Below are 15,650 nucleotides of genomic sequence, written 5' to 3'. Positions count from 1 at the left end.
TAGAATCGTACTATGGTCGTGAACAGCGTGGTAAAGTCGTAGTGGAAGCGTAGTTGGGTCGCGGTGAGAACGTGATGGTCGTAGTAAGGTCGTAATAACGTCGCTGTGAGATCGTAGCGCAATCTCTCCAAATAGAATCACGCTCTCGCTACGATTGTACAGCGACCTTTGCGATCTTACTACGATCTTAGTGCGCTCTCACTACGCTTATACTACGACCTAATTTCGCCACGACCGCACCACGATTGTTTTGAACATGTTCAAAGTTAGCCACGCTCTTCACGATCTTGAAGACCTCACCACGACCGTGGTACGACCTTACTGCGACCTACACGATCGTACCACGATCATCAAAATTTCCATTTTTTTCACAGATCGTAGTGCGATCGTGGCCTAGTGGGACTAGGGTATTATCTGCAGACGACAACCAAATTGGTAGATATCTTGAGACCAAACATAATCTCATAATTCACAACTTCAATCGTGAAAGACTACGTATCAACGGATTTCTTACCAACTGTCAAACTGGAGACCGATTATTTATGGTAAGCCCAGTACCTGGTATACAGCTACCTAGATTCATTAGTATAGGAAAATACAAAGCGCTACTCATCCACAAAGACCAAATTGTAGTAAATCCTTATGCTAAATGTAACAAGTGTTTACAGACGGGACACAAACAGGAGACCTGTGACAATGACTGGGTATGTAACTCCTGTGGCAAATCAGGTCATAAAGCCAAAGAATGTCAACAACCGATGGATGATCCAACAGCAGATCAAGATCAGAATGGTGATTCGATTGTTACTGATAGTGTACCTGAAGCTGCTAACATTGATAACGCTAAAGATGAAACTAAAGATAAGCAACCCACAAGTGAAAGTAGTGATGATTCAAATGATGACAGCGAAGATGATGACCAACAATTGGTAGTCCACAAAGAACCTGAACAAATTACTGCGATCAGTGAGCAGACAAACAAAAAAGACAAAAAGACAAATGGAAAAAAATCAAACAAAAATAAATCAAACAAACAAAATCTTCCCAAGTCAGCTTCTGGACCCTTGGATCACTATATGAACTTTAAAGATCCGAAAACTCCAAGCCAATCAACGGGGAAAAGGCAAGCAACAACGCCGACTGATGAATTACACAAAAGAGTAGTCGAGCCGACAAAACAGAAGACAAATCCTTAACCAGTGTCCTAGTTAACTTTAATGTACAGTAGTGTGATTTTCAATGCACAGTTTTTGTGATTGTGTATATATGTTAGTAATATTTTTATCTTATCTGAAAAATGTGAAAAAAATAATTCATTGTGTGATACAATATTAGATTGTATACACTCTGTAAAGAAAAATATATTAAATGTTGATATGAAACATTTTATTTATATGAATATCATGAAAACAAATGAATATGATCAAATAGTTGATTCATTGAAAGTTATTATCATCTTTTTATTAACCATGAATCAATTCAAAACACCTGTAAATCCCAATCTGAATGGTGTCAGTTTGATTGGTAAATTGACTAACTTTAGCTGCGTTCCATATCACTTAGTTGATGAAATCACTTCTTTGAAATATAAAATCCATGTTAATAAATGTGTCAATTCCTCACATACATGTACTAGGAATAACTTTAAAACTGCTCAAGATCTGCCATATACATTATCTCACTTAGTTCACCAGGATACAGATAGTATCAATTTCAACGATTGTCATATTAAAAACACCACTATTGCTTTAGGTATCCAAAAACTGAAAATTAGTTCCTCCTATATAGTTCACATATTTTTTGTACAAGCTACGTCCACATCCATGGTAACTACCACTCTAAAATACCTGAAAAGAATTGAAACATATGTAAATAAAAGTTATGTGTTTGTTCTTTTACAAAATAGCTTATATCAAACACTCACATCAATAAACAACTATTTAAGTAGGTCAATCAATGTAATCATTAATGTAAACATGTATCTGCAACTATTTTTAATTGTTCAAAAATACTTTCTCTTTTTAATTTACATTATCGTCATACATGTGACATACCCAACTAAAAACAGTATAACTACAGTTATATTCATATGCATGCTGACCCGATTCCAAAAACCCCTAAATTTCTGGGTTTTCACCGTATCTAAAAATAGATTACTCGATAAAACAATTCAGAGATCAAAGAGAATCATGATAGAATCTTTCCTGATTATTGGAAAAGTGAACAGTGATTTGAATGATACATTTGTATATTTAAATACACTTAAGCTTTGTTATTCGTGTATGAGATACATAGTATTGATATGTAAACAAACAAAATTTAGCTCGAAAAGGGTTAACATAATCAAACCCGTTATTTATGTTATGTTATACTGTTATAATAGTAATTTCTTGCAAATATATGATATTTTTATTACTATATTGTGTCTTTGAAAAAAAGAAGTTAACCGTGCATTTAACCTTGTGTATATACAAACATGTAAATAATGTAATAAGACATGTTGTTCTAATAATAGTCTCATTAACATGTACTATTAAGTGGGTTATTACACTAATTATGAGAACCAGAATTGTACAGCTATATTTAATGTCTAAAATTGAATATTCCTTAGGTAAAAACAATGAGTGACAATATACATCTTATATCCTTAAACTGTCAAGGTTTAGGACAGAAAGAGAAAAGAGAGAGATTATATTTATGGAATAAACATCAAAAATGTAATATATTATTTATACAAGAATCCCATCTAATAGAGAAAAATGAACATATTATTAATAGTGAAGTAAAAGGTAAATTTTTTCATAGCTATGGAAGTTCCCAATCAAGAGGCGTTTCAATAATGATTAAAGACAGTTTAAATTATAAACTAATAAATGAAGTTAAAGATAATGATGGCAGAATTATTTTGCTCAACATTGAAGTTAACGATAACATTTTTACCTTAATAAATGTATATGCCCCAAACATTCATACTAACAGAAATAAATTTTTCAAAAAGGTAAATAACATCATAGAAAATAATCGATTAGGTATTTTAATTTTAGGAGGGGACATGAATGAAACCCTATTAAAAATAGGTAGGAAATCAAATAGCTCTCATAAATACTATAAACCAGTAAATAGCCTTAAACAGCTCATTAAAAAACACAAATTAATAGATATATGGAGGGAAATAAATCCAAACAAAATTCAATTTACATGAAGAAGGAAAAACAATACGAATATAACAAGCAGAATAGATTTCTTTTTGATCAGTCCAGATATATATATAAGGCCACATGTAATCAATTCTGATATAAGACCTGCTATGATATCATACACTGATCACCAAGCCATTTCGTTAAAAATAAGACAAAATCACCATGGCAGAGGAAGAGGTTTCTTTAAAATAAATAATAGTATTTTAATAGATGATAATTATAAAAACCATATAAACAATCTTATTCTAAAATATAAAGAAAAGGCACTTACCAGAGATTCAAGAGATATATGGGATATCTTCAAATCTGAAGTAAGGGACATAACTGTTATGTATTGTAAATAAAAGTCATCTGAAAAGAAAAATAAAATAAAGGAATTAGAAATGAACTTACAAAGATTAAATAATAAAATTAATCCTTCAAAAGAAACTAAAGATGAAATAGAAAAAATTGAAAAAAATCTAGAAAATCTTTATAAAGATGAAGTTAAAGGTGCACAAGTAAGATCTCGAGTCAAACGGTTAGAAGAAGGGGAAAAAAACACAAAATTCTTTTTAGGTTTAGAAAAATCAAGACAAACAAAAAAAAATATTTCGGCATTGAAAGATAAGCAAGACAAAATTATAACAGAACCATCAGAAATTTTAAATTTAGAAAAATGTTACTATGAAAATTTATATAAAAGTACAAATCCAGATGTTAATAATATTAAGCAATATGTTGAAGAAACAAAAATAGATCATAAATTAAGTGATGACGAGAAAAGCTCTCTAGGCGGCCGCATCTCAATAGAAGAATGCACAGAAGCCATTTTTAATATGAAACTAAACAAATCACCAGGTATAGATGGTCTAAGTGTTGAATTCTATCGCACATTCTGGGATAATATAAAAAGAACTAGCTGTAGAAGTTTTCAATAGGTGTTACGAGAAAGAAGAATTAACAACATTACAAAAAATAGGAATAGTATCTTTATTGTACAAAACAAATGACCCGCTATCCCTAGACAATTATAGACCTATAACTTTACTAAATGTAGACACCAAATTAATAGCCTATACTTTAGCCCAACGGTTAAAACCTGTTTTATCAAAAATAATAAATAGTGATCAGAATGGATATGTAAAAAATAGGTACATTGGTTTTAATATCCGACAGATTCAAGATATCATAGACTACTCTGAAACTTTTAATATAGATGGTGCTTTGTTATTTATAGATTTTTCAAAAGCTTTTGACTTGTTAGAATGGTCATTTATGTATGAAGCTTTTTTAAAATTTGGTCTCCCGCAGTCGTTTATTAAATGGGTTAAAACTTTATATAATGGTGTCAAAGGTTGTATGCTAAATAATGGGTGAATTTCTGAAACCTATAGCATTTTTCGTGGTATTAGACAAGGGTGTCCCTTGAGTTCGGTAATTTTTGTTATAGCTGTAGAGATTCTGGCATGTAGAATAAGACAAGATACAGGTATTAAAGGATTTCAAATCAAACTTGATTCTAAAACACATAGTCTTAAAATATCACAACTTGCAGATGATACTACTCTCTTTCTTAAATCAAAGCAAGAAATAAGCCTGGCATTAAATTTAATTGAAGAATTTGGAACTCTTTCTGGTCTAAAACTTAATAAGTCAAAAACTGAAGGAATATGGCTAAGTAAATTTAAACATTCTAAAGATAAATATGAAAACATTAGTTGGAATAAAAGCCCCATTAAAAGTTTAGGTGTATATTTTGGAACTAATAAAATTGAATGCCATAAATTAAACACAGAAAATATTTTGAGGAAGTCAGAAAAAGCAATTTCAAATTGGAAGAAAAGAAAGCTTACAATGATTGGACGAATAACAGTAATAAAAACATTAATTATACCAAACGTAACCTTTTTGAGCATCAGTAACTAATTTATCGAGAGACTTTCTAACACTATTTAAAAAATTAATATTTAACTATATATGGCAAAACAAAAATGAGAAAATCAAGAGATCTACTCTATGTAATGATTATCAGGATGGAGGTTTAAAAATGATTGATATAGATAGTTATATAACATCAATCTATATATCTTGGGTTAAAAGGTTAACAACAGAAGAATTTTCAAATTGGAAGGTTATACCCTTATATTACTTTAACAAATTTGGAGCAAACTTTGCTCTATTTAACATGAACCCTGAAAATATATATGACATACCAAATTTAAAAAAAATTATGCCAGAATTTTATTTTGAAATTTTAAAAAGTTGGTATAAAGTACATAATAGTTCAAAGATAAGCAAGGGGTTAAATTTCAAATGTATAAGACAGCAATTTATTTGGGGTAATCAATCAATTAAATTAAATGGTAAAAGTCTTGTTTTTCCAAACTGGATAGAAAGTGACATTCTTTTTATTAATGATATCATAGATAAACAAGGAAATATCTCCCAAAAAGTAATCTTAAATAAATTGAAAGAAAAATCAAACTGGATAGCAGAACTTTCTAAACTGAAATCTGCAATTAAAAAGGAATGGAAACTCATGTTAAAATCAAATCAATCAATTTCAACTAAAGTTCAAATAGATAGAAATCTTTACTTAGAAACAAAAAACAAAGCCAAATCAATTTGCATTAAAAAATTAAAACCTAAGGATATATATAATTATATCAAAGGTATAGGGAGTGACACACCTATTGGTTTCATAAAATGGAAAAAAAAATTCAATCTAAATTCCTCAAATCAATTACATGATATATTAAACTTTACATTTCACCAGTTAATTGATAACAAACTAAAAATGTTTAGGTGGAAATTGATCAATTATATTATATTGCCATGTAAGCAACTGCTTTATCAATGGAAAATAATGAAGGATAATCAATGTCATATATGTCACCAAGTAGACAATTATAATCATTTTTTCAAAGAGTGTGAATTTTTACAAGAATTTTGGATTAAAGTTGGGTCATTACTAGATAAAATAAAAATAGGTACACATATTTTATCACTGCAAAATTTAATACTTGGATACAAAATTCATGACAGTTCATATTTTGATATTAATGTGTTGTTAACAATTGTTTTATTTGCTGTTTACAAAAGCAATTATGCATCAGAGTTAAAACACAAGTACATAGATGTATACAGGGTTTTTAAATTAGAATTCTTAGAATGGTATGAAAATAGTATACTCTTAGAAAGAAAATGTAGTAAATTTTTGAAAGAAACATTTAAATATATATAATTCACCACAATGTAATTCAATAGCTGAGGCGTACAAGTACTTATGATTGAGTAGTTGTGTGACAGAGAGTGTGTGTGTGTGTGCTAGTTTTGTGACCAAGTTTGTGTGTAGGCACATGACACGTGTGTGTGTCTGTTTATGTGAAAGTTAAGACATTATACTCCATGTACTCGCAGAGCAATATTATGTTTTTCATTTATGTTTTATGTATACTGTTTCTCTGTTTACACGAAACGATTGTCAATACTTTATACAAAGTATAAAAAAAGTCTCATTCTTTATCCATCATGTCCATGTTTTGACCATGTTAACTTTATACCATCAGAATGTCATCAATGTTTGATACTCATAATAGGCTAATGCATCAAGTTTCTCAGTATTCTGTAGCGCATTCAAGTAATCGTTAAAGAAAATAAAACAGTTATTTCATTAAATTTAAAACTTACCAAATAAATTAAGAATATTCCAACATACAAGAATGAATAAAACGCACGTGTTAAGGTGGCACGGTAGTATTTGCATTCCAGAATTTAGGTTGCTCTTTTGTGTACCCTACTTAGGTAAATGTATCTAAACAGTGTGATTGGACAAAAAATACAGTATCAACTGAACATACTTTCCCAAACTGAGGGATGAATCAAGTGTAGAAAAATATGAAATAATTTTACATACAGATGAAAATGAATTTTTGAGAATTTTTTTAAATTTTGTATTCACTGCACCATAAAAGACCTAACATTACTAGTGGCCTTAGGTTTCTAAAAATAGCAAAAAAAGTAAACGGTCATGATACATATTCAAATTCATTTCTGAATAGTAAAATGAAAGTACTTCAGTTAAGTGTGAATGTAGATTTTTTTGCAGTGTTAGAAAGTGGTGAAAATTCTAAAAAGGCTATCATTATCCCTATGGGCCAGGAAATACTACCGTGCCACCTTAAGGGGGATATATATTTTTACACTAAATCAATGAAGGAACTCTTTTTACCTATGCAATTTGTAAGTTTATCAATAAAAAGTTGATTAAGTGCAACTATGATAAAACAAGCCTTAAATTCCACCCCTGAGAGTAAAAATTGCTGATTCAGCAAATTTTGCCTGATCTGTAGGTAATAATGTAAAAATTTTCATAGAAAGTAGAACTTCATTATTTTTATGTAACTTGCAATGCATTTTTAATTATAAATGCTCGCTTTAACTTTTCGCAGTGTCTGACACATGTGCAACCACTGAAATTTGAGACGCCACATTTTACGGTTGCATGTTCATCCTATTATTTTCACCGAAATAAATAAATTGCATAATTTCTTATTTTTTTCAACATAAGTACAGCTATACTAGCTTTCTTAAGGTTTGATTAGTAGTTCTGATGTTACATGACACCAGTAGGAGCTTTTGGGGAACCAGTAAGTGGTTAAGGGGTCCTTACTTATTCATTTAGCTCTCATATTGGTATGAAATAGAGATAGAAATAGGGGTTTCTGTACATTGAATAGACATTATTTTTGACAAAGAATGTATTTATGATGCTATATCAGCAAGATTAAATGGTTTATTCATTTTCCATGCAAATACCATTAGTTGTTAAGATTTTCTGACAGTGAAAAGCACAATAAATGCAAATTGATTATGCAAGGGGACATAATTTAACTTAATGCATACATGAGAAATAGACGAACAGTCAACTTAGAGATGTATTCTAGTACATATATTGTCAAACAGGTTACGGAATAATAGTTAACTGCAATCTAAAGACTCTTGTTGTATTGCCCTCATAATCTGAAAATGTTTAAAGTAATGTAAGGCATGCTGTAAAATGTGGAATGGACTTTAATATCAGTTTTCATGATTTGGTGATTAAACTGTTTCTTTTACTCAGATTAACCATAAACAGAGTTGGCAATCCAAAAATTCCTCCTAAATCACCATGTTTGACTTCTGTGTTGATTTGAAACATCATATATTTGGGTTTTGTTCACTTCTTAAGTAAAAATGGTAAGATGAAAAAAAGTGAAAATCTGCCAGATGGGGTAGGGATGTAATGTTTCATTTTTTTTTTATAAGAAATGTGTGCAGACTAGTATTCTTTATTGTAATATGTTCCAAAGTAAGAAGTCTATGCATCATAGGTGTCATGACTGGTTTCAAGTTTGTTATGTCTTGGTTAAAATGGTTAAGGTGGCACGGTAGTATTTGCATTCCAGAATTTAGGTTGCTCTTTTGTGTACCCTACTTAGGTAAATGTATCTAAACAGTGTGATTGGACAAAAAATACAGTATCAACTGAACATACTTTCCCAAACTGAGGGATGAATCAGGTGTAGAAAAATATGAAATAATTTTACATACAGATGAAAATGAATTTTTGAGAATTTTTTTAAATTTTGTATTCACTGCACCATAAAAGACCTAACATTACTAGTGGCCTTAGGTTTCTAAAAATAGCAAAAAAAGTAAACGGTCATGATACATATTCAAATTCATTTCTGAATAGTAAAATGAAAGTACTTCAGTTAAGTGTGAATGTAGATTTTTTTGCAGTGTTAGAAAGTGGTGAAAATTCTAAAAAGGCTATCATTATCCCTATGGGCCAGGAAATACTACCGTGCCACCTTCAAGATGTACATAATAAACATCTATACCACGTGATATACAATTAAAATAAGTAGAAAAACGTAAACAGAGAGAACGTATGTTTTCCGGATTTTATTGCTATGCAGTTTTTATACGACCGCAAATTTTGAAAAAATTTTCGTCGTATATTGCTATCACGTTGGCGTCTGCGTCGTCGTCGTCGTCGTCGTCGTCGTCGTCGTCGTCGTCGTCCGGCGTCCGAATACTTTTAGTTTTCGCACTCTAACTTTAGTAAAAGTGAATGGAAATCTATGAAATTTTAACACAAGGTTTATGACCACAAAAGGAAGGTTGGTATTGATTTTGGGAGTTTTGGTCCCAACATTTTAGGAATTAGGGGCCAAAAAGGGCCCAAATAAGCATTTTCTTGGTTTTCGCACTATAACTTTAGTTTAAGTTAATAGAAATCTATGAAATTTTGACACAAGGTTTATGACCACAAAAGAACGGTTGGGATTGATTTTGGGAGTTTTGGTCTCAACAGTTTAGGAATTAGGGGCCAAAAAAGGGCCCAAATAAGCATTATTCTTGGTTTTCGCACAATAACATTAGTTTAAGTAAATAGAAATCAATGAAATTTAAACACAATGTTAATGACTACAAAAGGAAGGTTGGTATTGATTTTGGGAGTTTAGGTCCCAACAGTTTAGGAATTAGGGGCCAAAAAGGGACCCAAATAAGCATTTTTCTTGGTTTTCGCACCATAACGTTAGTATAAGTAAATAGAAATCTATGAAATTTAAACACAAGGTTTATGACCATAAAAGAAAGGTTGGGTTTGATTTTGGGAGTTTTGGTCCCAACATAATAAGGGGCCCAAAGGGTCCAAAATTAAACTTTTGTTTGATTTCATCAAAATTGAATAATTGGGGTTCTTTGATATGCTGAATCTAACTGTCATGACTGTGTATGTAGATTCTTAACTTTTGGTCCCGTTTTCAAATTGGTCTACATTAAGGTCCAAAGGGTCCAAAATTAAACTTAGTTTGATTTTGACAAAAAATGAATCAGTTAGGTTCTTTGATATGCTGAATCTAAAAATGTACTTAGATTCTTGATTATTGGCCCAGTTTTCAAGTTGGTCCAAATCGGGGTCCAAAATTAAACTTTGTTTGATTTCATCAAAAATTGAATAAATGGGGTTCTTTGATATACCAAATCTAACTGTGTATGTAGATTCTTCATTTTTGGTCCTGTTTTCAAATTGGTCTACACTAGAGTCCAAAGGGTCCAAAATTAAACTTAGTCTGATTTTAACAAAAATTGAAATCTTGAAGTTCTTTGATATGCTGAATCCAAAAATGTACTTAGATTTTTTATTATGGGCCCAGTTTTCAAGTTGGTCTAAATCAGGATCTAAAATTATTATATTAAGTATTGTGAAATAGCAAGTCTTTTCAATTGCACAGTATTGCGCAATGGCAAGAAATATCTAATTGCACAATATTGTGAAATATCAAATTTTTTTTTAATTAGAGTTATCTTTCTTTGTCCAGAATAGTAAGCAAGAAATATCTAATTGCAAAATATTGTGCAATAGCAAGATTTTTTTTTAATTGGAGTTATCTTTCTTTGTCCAGAATCAACTTAAATCTTTGTTATATACAATATACAATGTATATTCACTTTTTACTACCAACTGATAAATTAAAATAATCTTTACCATTTAGTGATAACAAGCAGTTTTTTTACATCTTAATATTTTATGATGTATTTAAATGAGTAGTTATTGTTGCAAACTCCATTAGAAATTTTAATTGAGATTAGTTTTGGAATAAGGGAAAGGGGGATGTGATTAAAAAAATTGGGTTCAATTTTTCTCATTTGAAATTTCATAAATAAAAAAGAAAATTTCTTCAAACATTTTTTTGAGAGGATTAATATTCAACAGCATAGTGAATTGCTCTAAGAGAAACAAAAATTTTAAGTTCATTAGAACACATTCATTCTGTGTCAGAAACCTATGCTGTGTCAACTATTTAATCACAATCCAAATTTAGAGCTGAATCCAGCTTGAATGTTGTGTCCATACTTGCCCTAACCGTTCAGGGTTCAACCTCTGCGGTCGTATAAAGCTACGCCCTGCGGAGCATCTGGTTGTAAACTATATAGATTGTAATAATATATTAACCACTTTTGAAACTTATAATAAGTTTATCTTGTGAATCCCCTGGTTCATTTGATAATTCACACACAGGGATAAACCTATCTGGGATAGTTGTACCTTTTAGGGTATTTGTTAACAACCAATAGTGCAATAAACTGAATAATTATTAAAAAAAAAAAAAAAAAAAACAAGTGTGAACAATGTCAATTCACCGTTTCAGAATATAATGCAATCTGCGTAATATTTTCAAAAGCGTACACTAAAAACTTGATATTGATTTAAAACTATAAAAGCAATGGAAATCCATCCAATGACAGGCGAACTAAGGAATAATAGTACCGTAGTTGAAGAGTTGCCATCGTCAATTGTAGATTTGACGGTCGCAAATGCAGTTTTACTGGCGCCGCGTAGCAAAGACAGTAAAATGGAGATTTGCAATCGTCAAATTAAAATTGACGGTGTCAACTCTTCAACTACAGTCCTGTTATTCCGATTCTAAAGAAAAAAACTTTAAAAAAAATCATCAAAATTTGACAAATAGAAAAAAAATCCGCGAAACTTCATGAACTATTTTGGCACAAAGACGTCATGACTAAACGTTACGTCATACAAATGAAAACTTACAAACTGGAGGTTATCACGTTACCCGTACGCTTCAAATTTGGATAAAAGTACATCAAAACGCCAAATTCGAGGTAGGTGATGTTTTATTTTCGATTATATAGTAGTAATCGAACATTTGTTGATTCAATCAATTCAAAATGGCGGGTCCCTCCTTATTTACGCCTGGTCAACTGTGGATTTGACGGCAAATTTTAGCTAATGAACAAAATTGTTACATCCAAATTGCATTAGAATACGTTATTTTTTTTACGTTTCTCTCAATCAATGTCGATAATAGACATACATCAATGATATACAGAACAAAACATTTAGATAAAGAGATAACGAAATATGGGATATTAACTGCAACTTGCATATACGGTAGTGATTAAAAGAAAATTTGAAAATTAGATCATGATACCTGATTGTCTACAGCATATGCAGTATTGTTGTTTAAACAGGTCTCACTATTCCCCAAGACGTTTCTATGTGAATAATAATTGGGGGGGATGTTTTATGGATGCTGGTTGGTTGCTTGTTTCCGAAGGACTAACTTTTGTTTGTTCTTACGAGTCACATGATAAACTGGTGTTGCTTTATAGTCCAACAAGTACATATATGTCATACAATGAAAGTACGTATACCATTATTAATGTTAACAAAACAGTAAAGGACTTCAAAACTGAAACATCTTTTTCATTTTTTTTCTTGGATGATAGCTAAATGATCTTACAAGAATCAATAAAATAGTAAATAACTTTTATAAAGGAAACAGAAATGTTTAAAATTACCAGGATGACTTTGTTTACTAAATTAAAACATTTTATTCAAAATATTGATATCTTTATTAGCATACTTTGGTGGTTGAAAGCTGTTGATTGGACTGTTGTTTTTGCATAATCATTTTAACAATCTTTTGCGACTTATTTAGATTAAGAAAATTGACTACATGCTGTGTAGTATAATTGATTTTTCAGAAAATAAAGTTAACTCTTTTTATATTCTGTGCGTAGACATCACGTAAACAGTCAGAATGTTTTTATTTCCAGTGTACATAGGAGGGAACAGAGCACATGTTTTGGCGATATTTGTCAAATGTATGTACTAGTATTATAAGTATAGTCAATAAAGAGTAAGTCATAGAGATGTATAAGTTGGTAACTTGGTATTTGGTTGAACGGGCGACTTCAAGGAATACAACTCTTTTATGGATCATAATATTTCTTGCTATCAGATAATTTTAATTTTGTCGGTAGCATCTAAAAACAATTGAATGACAAAATTATCGATCTCTAAGGAAAGTTCAAAACAGAAAGTTCTTTGACAAATAGCAAAATCAAAATCTAAAATATATCAAAACAATGGAAAATTACTATTACATTCCTGAATTAGTACAGGCATTTCCTTATGTAGATTACGATGGATTAAACCTTGTTTCATGATAGCTGTCTCTTGTATGACAGTCACAATATTAAATTCTATTATATTGACAACAATGTGTGGCAAAAAAGTAACACACGTTTGTAATAGATTCAGATGTTCAAAATTGGGGTACAGCACTTAACCTTATGTTAAAACTTTAATAATTCCGCCATTTTATCATGAGATGTTTGAATATAATCTAGAGAGTCATAGATGAATATTTAGGTTAATTATAGAATAATTAATCGAAGAATTCAAATAGAGAAAAATATTCAACGAGTGACCGAACAACACATTATTTCACGAATGCGCGAAGCGCATGAGTTAATTATCAGTGTTGTTCGTTCACGAGTTGAAAATTTTCGATATTTGAATTCTTTAATTAATTAATCTTTTTATTACATTGGCAAATGGCTTTTTTTTAAATTAATGTAAAACATGTAAGGAACTATATCTTTTTTCTATTTATGAATTGTGTATTTGTATCTTATTGTTTTAAGGGACCAACTAAACGTTAATGGTGCATGTTCCTGCTCTTAATTATCTTTAATCAAATGCTTTTTATGAATTTTTATCAGTTAAATCATGGACATGCCAGCCGTTAACTCAGCAGACTGATATGTGTTCCACCCCTGTTCAGTTAGGTTATAACATTTATTGCTACAAGTTATGTAACACGACTAAACCAGAGACCAACCTGCAAGAAAAAATTCAGAAACTGGAGAAAGAGCTGGTTGTCAGTAAGAAAGAAACTAATAGTAAGCTTTGATTGTATTTATTTCGAGTCAGGCATCATTGTTAATCGTGTAGAGGGTTACATAACTAGAAGGTTAAGGCAAAGTATGATATTTAAGTTCCCAATATTTCCGAAATCTATTAGATTTGGTTGAATCAGAAATCTGAATGTTTAAATGATTATGTAGCTAGTATACAATACAATATAAAATATATTTGTAGTCAATATCCAATTTGTAAAATAGGTCTATAAATGTGTTGAAAATATTTAAAAATCAGTATTTTGAATCTCGATTTCCCAGAACCCCCACTAGAACACTTTTTTTTTTAAATAGTTCGTTATTGCTATACACATTTCTCTTTTTATACACCTGAGTAAACTGAAACAAATTACCATTTTGTAGCGTGAAACCGACAGCTTATTTTGTCGTTATAATCCTAATTTACGAACATGCGAAAAACAAATAGATTTTGTCTGTTCAATTTTGATGGCATCAAAAGTGAAATGTTGACTCTTTTACATACATTAGATAATATAGCTGACTATGCGGTATGGGCTCATTGTTGAAGGCCGTACGGTGACCGATAGTTATTTAATTGTGTTATTTTGGTCTCTTGTGGAGAGTTGTCTAATTTGCACTTATACCACATCTTTTTTTTATATACATATCATATGTCGGAGTTCAGATACATTTAAACGAGTTCTAAATGATTACAAACGTAGTGGAAAAACGATGTATCATACAATTTCGACTAAATTTTGCCTTTAGGCATTGACTCTGCTTTACGCACACTTAAGGATGTACTTAAGATAATTCTAAAATTTCAAGACATTAAAATTGATAAAATAAGTTGACAGAGCATCAGTTAAGTTAAGCTTATTCTTTAATTTTCTATGTTGTGTCATTTGTTTTATTGTTTGTCTGTTTGTCGTCATTCATTTTTAGCCAGGCGTTGTCAGTTTATTTTCGATTTATGAATTTGACTGTCCCTCTGGTATCTTTCGTCCCTCTTTTAAGGAAGCTAAAAATACTGATAGGTTATGGAGCTACTTGTTGACATATTTGAGTTTTAAAACATGGCGGAAAAAAGCTGACTCGGACTTTTACCTTAAATTAGTATTGGTTTTATGTCAGTCTCAAATCGAAAGAATAGAAATCAAGGATCTGCTTAAATTTTTGAAAATATCCTTTCATGAGCTTCAAAAGTCTATAATGAAAACAAATGGGTGTTTCGGGCACAATATTTTACCCTGACTCGTTGGAAAGAAACAACGAAGACCGAACATTTGACACAAATTTCCAACACCTTACCTAAGTACATCCTTAACTTAGAACATATATGTGTATTGTTCTATTTAGCTCTGGTTCATTTTAATTCAATATTTTGGCTATACTTTATTGATCACAAATTCATATTTTTTGTAATAATGAGAATTCATTTGAAAATTATTTGTCCATGTTTTTGTAACGCAGAAACATACGCATGACAGTTTGAACTACAAAGCAAAGTTATGCTTTATTATCAAACATTGAAAAGTTTTCCGTTCGTTTTGAATTTTTTAATGTTGTTATAAAAACAACAGCCGTAACATTATTGCCGGCTTTGAAATACAAGGAATATAGTTTCTGTTTTTTTATTTATGGATTGAACTAAAGAAGACAATGCGGTATACTGTATTGCATTTAATTTAAACGATTTATTATCATAACAAAGGGTTTAAT

At 30.6% G+C, this 15,650-nt stretch overlaps 1 long non-coding RNA gene across 1 annotated transcript; it reads right to left on the bottom strand.

The window, feature by feature from the left end:
* Positions 1-1,369: 1,369 nt before the first annotated feature.
* LOC143056272 (uncharacterized) lies at positions 1,370-6,984 on the bottom strand. The gene is made up of 3 exons (XR_012972278.1): positions 6,873-6,984; positions 3,472-3,551; positions 1,370-1,847 (listed from the first exon to the last, which is right to left on the bottom strand). It is a non-coding gene; the product is annotated as an uncharacterized LOC143056272 (long non-coding RNA).
* Between the last annotated feature and the right edge of the window lie 8,666 nt (positions 6,985-15,650).

The sequence above is a fragment of the Mytilus galloprovincialis genome, chromosome 13 (assembly GCF_965363235.1).
Source record: "Mytilus galloprovincialis chromosome 13, xbMytGall1.hap1.1, whole genome shotgun sequence".
NCBI classification, from domain to species: domain Eukaryota; kingdom Metazoa; phylum Mollusca; class Bivalvia; order Mytilida; family Mytilidae; genus Mytilus; species Mytilus galloprovincialis.
This window is presented reverse-complemented; position numbering and strand designations above follow the sequence as displayed.